Source organism: Telopea speciosissima, chromosome 7, assembly GCF_018873765.1.
Source record: "Telopea speciosissima isolate NSW1024214 ecotype Mountain lineage chromosome 7, Tspe_v1, whole genome shotgun sequence".
Taxonomy (NCBI): domain Eukaryota; kingdom Viridiplantae; phylum Streptophyta; class Magnoliopsida; order Proteales; family Proteaceae; genus Telopea; species Telopea speciosissima.
The window spans coordinates 43,155,121-43,161,281 of record NC_057922.1 but is presented as its reverse complement, the minus strand read 5'-3'; positions in this window follow the sequence as shown (position 1 = coordinate 43,161,281).

The window sequence follows — 6,161 nt, the reverse complement described above, 5'->3', positions numbered from 1 at the left end:
GGCATCACGCAACTGGTTCGCCAAATTATCCACTGCTTTACTAAGCTTTGGCTTTATTCCATCCCAGGCTGACCATTCGCTTTTTGTGCTCCACCGAGACTCTGCTTCCATCTTCATCCTCGTATATGTGGATGACATTATCATCACCAGTTCAGATGTTGCTTTATTATAGGATGTCAAAACCCGCATCTGCAACCAGTTCCATACTAAAGACATTGGCATTTTAAAATAATTTCCTTGGCATAGAAGTTGCTCGCTCCAACAAGGGTCTCTATCTTTGCCAACAGAAATACACCCTCGATATTCTTAATGATTGTGGACTCACAGGGGCTTGTCCCGCGGATTTTCCAATGGAACAAAATCTGAAACTCTCTGAGTCTATAGGCAAGGTTCTCTCAGATCCATCACCTTATCGGCGATTAGTTGGGCGTTTGATCTATCTTACTGTTACACGGCCCAATATTGTTCATACTGGTAATATCTTAAGTCAGTTTATGCACCAACCTCGCCAACCACACTTGGATGCGGCCCATCGCCTGCTTCGTTACCTTAAAGGCACCCCTAGTCAAGGTCTTTTTATACCTGCAACGACTACTTTACAGTTGACTGCTTTTTGTGACTCTAACTGGGCGAGCTGCCCAATGACTCGCCGGTTTACCACCGGATACTGCATTCTCCTTGGCACAGTTTCGATATCTTGGAGGACAAAGAAACAAACCACAGTGTCACGTTCCTTTGCTGAAGCAAAATACCGCGCCATGGCCGTTGCTACATGTGAACTCACTTGGCTCTCCTACCTCTTTTGGGATTTAGGATTACCTCCCCTGGCTCATTTCCCTCTCTATTGTGACAACCAAGCAGCCCTCCACATTGCCGCCAACCCAGTATATCATGAACGCACAAAACATATTGAAATAGATTGTCAAGTCGTTCGTGAGAAAATTCAACTCAGTTTGCTTCACCCTACCAAGATTCCGTCTGCCGATCAAGTGGCCGATCTCTTTACTAAGTCTCTTGGCCGGGTACAATTTCAATATCTCAAGTCCAAGATGGGCATTCGTGACCTACATGCTCCACCTTGAGGGGGAGTGTTAGCGTGAATCTTGGCTAAAAGAGCCGTTGGGGATTGCATTCTTGGCTGTAAATATTGGTATAAATGTGTATATATCATTCAATAAAAAAGCTGCAATTTATACAAGTAAAAATAGAGCAATCAACTCAAAGAAAAAGAAAACTAAGATAAAACTTCCTAAACAAACTAAATACAATGTTCACAAATTGGATGAGACAATGCCAAGGATCATGCAATGGCATTCTCATCCAAGGATCAAGCAATGCAATCCTCAACGGCTCTTTTAGCCAAGAATGCAATCCCCAACGGCTCTTTCAGCCAAGATTCACGCTAACAACAAAAAGATAGTTTTAGCAATTTGAGAAATAAACAACTAAAATTAAAGTAGAGAAGTAGCAGATAATATACTTAGAAAGAAAAATGGGCTCGTAAAATCAAAAAAATTTTCACAACAGTGTAAGGAAGAGCAAGAATACAATCGGTTTGAAAGAGTGACAAATGCAATGACATAAAAGAAGCAGACTTTTGATACTTCTAACTAGGTGATCTGCCCTTTAAATCACCTACCTTGTGACTAGATAGAAGAAGCATTCTGGATTTGATCAGCTTTCGTGTGAATTTAAGCATAATTGTAAAAGAGATCTAATCATTTGCCTGGAGGGAGGTTGCTATGTTGGAAACTTGAAATGTTGTTTGTTTGTAGAGTAGTTAATAATCCTGGCAGGGGACCTTCGCCAAGGTCTACTATGATGGTGCCAAGGCTGATATATGGTCATGGCCTGAGGCAAGTCGTCGATGATGGGCTTGAAGATGGCCTGAGGCAGATCACCAAAAACCTAAACCCGTGTCGGACTTAAGTAGCAGGGGAAGGGGGTGTGAAGTTTGGGCTGCCCTATGGGCAAAATGGTAAACTCACACCCTATTAAGGGTATATTTGTCATTTTAAGGCATCAATGGCCAACACGTCAGCAACTAACGCGAATGCTTTAACGGAGTGGGGCTGAGTGTAACTAGTACCTTAAACTCAGGGGATCGGGTGTATATTTTGAAAACACAGTGGTTGCATTGTATTTAGTGCAAACCTTAGGGGGTACAGTGTAATTTTCCCATAAAAATATGACAAGTATGAAACCCAGTAGTGATCAAGCCAGCTGATTCTACGGGGAGGGAATCCAAGGAGGGCCAAGTGTTCTGGGGCAACAACTGGAGAAGGAAATTAGACGGGGTATGAAGCATGGGCGGATCATGATTGTTGGAGGGCCATGTTGGAAAAAGGAAGGGCGGGACTTACTTCAACAATGACGTGATCATAGTAGTGATTGTGAGGGTCATGGGGTGAGTAGGGGAGAGACAGGGTGGAATTGCTGTACAAACTAGCATTCGGTGGTTCTGGACTTGTGGTGGTGGTGGTGGTGATGAGGGTAGCGCTGTTGATGTTGCTGTTCCAAGAAAAATCCATCACCATAGTTGGCAATGAGAGGCGGCAATGCTCCCACCTTTCACCGGTCATGAGAAATGTAGTTAGGAAATTAAGTTTATTGAGGTTATAGGAAGTAAGCGGCAGCAGGGGTGGGGTTGCGGGGAAGCAGGGGGTGGGGTTAGGAAAGGAACAGTGGGAGGGTGGAGCGAATTGGCGGGGGTAGAGGAGGGTGGGTTGGGTTGGGCCTTGATAAACATAACTACACCCTGACCAATCAGGGAGCGCCACGTGACAAAGCCCAACCACACATGAATACCACATGCGCGGATCACGGTCAAACCATGGGTGCGGATCGCCGACTAGAGCGGATCACCACAAGGGTGGACCACCCAACCACGGGCACGGACCACGGTTGGGCCACAGGCATGGATCGTGCTACCACGGGCATGGATCATCACGGGCATCGACCGCGGACCCAGGCTTGGCATGCCCGAAACACGTCATGCCCATACATGCCATCCTCGAGCACAAGCTCCCACAGATCGCTGTCAACAAGGCAACATGCTAAGGACTCTAGGCCACCGCCTATCGAGTCACATAGTCTGAACGGACTCATTTACTAGGAACCTCATCTACCACGTAAATGAGGTCTATCCACCAAGGATGCCAAGTCTATCAAGGACACTACTTCTTACAGGAAGACAACTACCAGGTCTACAGTGACACCACGTCTCACGGGAAGATAACCTATGAAGGAGGAACCCTGCTACTCAGGGACTCTATCACCCACGGTAAACACTCTACATCAACTGGGACTCTCCACCCCGCCATACACTGCTATAAAAGGCAAGGTACACAACCCCATAGGGGACATCTTAACTCATATTGAATACTACTATTCATCTTTTTGCTCAGAGAGATCTAACTTTGGCATCGAAGAGTCCTAGGCCGGAACCACACCGGTTCTCCCTTGTCACCCAGGGTCTTTTGCAGGTTACAGCACTTGAAGGACTGCTGAGCGATTTCTTGACCCAACAAATTAGTGCCGTCTATGGGAATGACACTAGCCATTACCTTTACTAGCTTGTTTCCATATTTGATCAACCATGGCACGCAGGAAGACCGCTCCCTCCGCCAACAATGCCTCGAGGGAGGGGAATGGATCACCTCTTCCAGAGAGCTCACGTCACAGAGCCACAGACCATGTCTCTCAAGAGAGGGAGGTCCCAGAGAGCCAACAGGTTAAGGGAGTCAACTTCAACCCCGAAGCAGCCGCTGAAGGCGTCGTGGAACCAGTACCTGATCCCAATGCACCGGCCACTATGGGTTAGGTTAATGACCTACAGCGTCAGATCCTCGATGACCAACTACTCTTCCATAAATATCTAAGGCAGAAAGCGGTCACCCATCTTCGTAGGCGAGAGCAAAGCCCTAGGAGATCACCTCCCAGGGGTGATAGATTCGGAGGGCACACTAGGCAACAGGGAGAACTCTCCCAACATCCAAGGAGAATGGCAGACCTCCCAGCACGATCAGACCGAGGAAGAAAACCATCACACCGATCCGGGGTACCTAACCCTAACGGGTCCATGCGGAGGTTGGTGTTTGATGGTCGGCTAGAAGGAAGTCATGTACCAGAGCGAAGCTAGACTTACCGTGAAGAAAACCCCTCGCGGTCAAGATAAGATTCGTCATGACGTGACCCTTCACCATCTCACCAACAGTCGAGACGGGAAGGGACTTCCAGGAGAGGACGCAAATGAGCTCGCAGTGAACGACCAGCAAGGAGTGGGGAACAAGCACGAGATGAAGAGTTGGACAAGAGACTTCAAGAGTTGGATAAGAAACTGGAGGGGTTGAAGAAGCAAACCAAGGGTGAGACACACTCAATCCCTGGACAACACCCCTTCTCAGAAGAGATCATGTCAGCCTCAGTGCCATCCAGGTTCAGGTTACTTACCTTTGAACTCTACAGTGGTACCACCGACCCTAATGACCATATCAACTACTTTAATGGCATGATGACTCTATATGGTGGATCGGACGTGGTATCCTATCGAGCATTCCCTGCATCCCTCAAGGGTGCAACAACTTCATGGTTCTCCCTACAGCGACCACGATCGATTGGATCGTTTGCAGAGCTATGCGAACAATTCGTGACCAACTTTCAAAGCAATGTCAAGCAGAAGAAGACCATGGTCAACTTGCTGAACGTGATCCAAAACCCTGGGGAGTCTCTCAGGGAGTATGTCAGCAGGTTCACCAAGGAATCCCTAGAGGTCCGCGACCTAGATGACCAGACCCAGCATGCCGCCCTAGCGGGGGGCATCAGAGACATGGAACTAATCAAGGACTTGGTACATCATGAGACCAAGACCATGAAAGAGCTCCTGGAGCGATGTAACCAGTTCGCCAATATAGTCGAAATAGTACAGCCACAGACGAAGGCAATTGAGGGCAAAACCCAAGACAACAAGAGGTCAGCACTAGATGACCGCAAAGATAATAAAAGATCGAGGACTGGGCAGCGATAAGAGGAAGGTGATCGACTACCCAGAAGGGGTGACCATCGATCAGAAAGAAGTGAGAGGGCAAGTAGCCTCGAGTTCACACCCCTTAACACCACCAGGTCACAGATCCTCATGCAGATACAAGATCGTGACCTACTCAAATGGCCACGACCTATGCTGGCAAGACCTGAGAAGCGCAACACTAACAGGTACTGTCTCTTCCACAAGGACTACGGGCATGACACAGAGGAATGCTACCAACTGAAGAGAGAAATAGAGAACCTTGTGAAAGCCGAAAGCCTAGACAAGTACGTGAAGGGAAGGCGCAATGGCCGTTCGGGCCAAGGAGATCGACATCGAGGTCGAGATCAGGAGAGAGAAAAACCCAGGAGAGAAGAAAGGAGAGCGGATCGAGATAGAGAAAGAGACCGCACTGACGAGAGAAGAGATGTAGTAGAACCAAGTGGCACCAAGGGAGCCCCCATCCTCACCATACTTAGAGGACCGGGGCAAGAGTCAACAAGGAAAGCCAAAGCTCATGCCAGGTTCGTGGGAGTAGCAGAGAAGCCAAGCAAAATAGCAAAGACCGAGACGGTGATCTCCTTCTCGGATGCAGACTTGGAAGGTGCAAGCTTTCCGCATGAGGATGCCCTGGTAGGGTAAGTGGAGATAGCCAACCGTCCGGTACACAGGGGAATCCGTGGATGTACTCTCACTGGAAGCCTATCACCAATTCGGGTTCGGAGACGATCAGCTCAAGCTAGAGGCTACCTACCTCCATGGATTATCGGGCACCACAGGCCCCATTAGAGGCACTATAGAGCTACCCGTCACCTTTGGGGAACACCCTCGACAGGTGACCATCATGGTAAACTTTATGGTCGTCAGGTCCGTGGTGTCATTCTATGGCCTCCTAGGACGACCATCCTTGACAGCCCTTAGGGGCGTCGTATCTCCAATCCACCTGAAGTTGAAGTTCCCCACTGACAATGGAGTGGGTGAAGTACGAGGCGATCAGAAGAAAGCCAGAGAATGCTATGCCACCTTCGTAAAGAAGAACAATGGCAACACACGAGGGATGACACTGTGCATAGAGAATCTGGTCAGTGACCAGAGAGATGAATTGACAGAGAAGAGAGGAAGACCGATCGAGGACCTA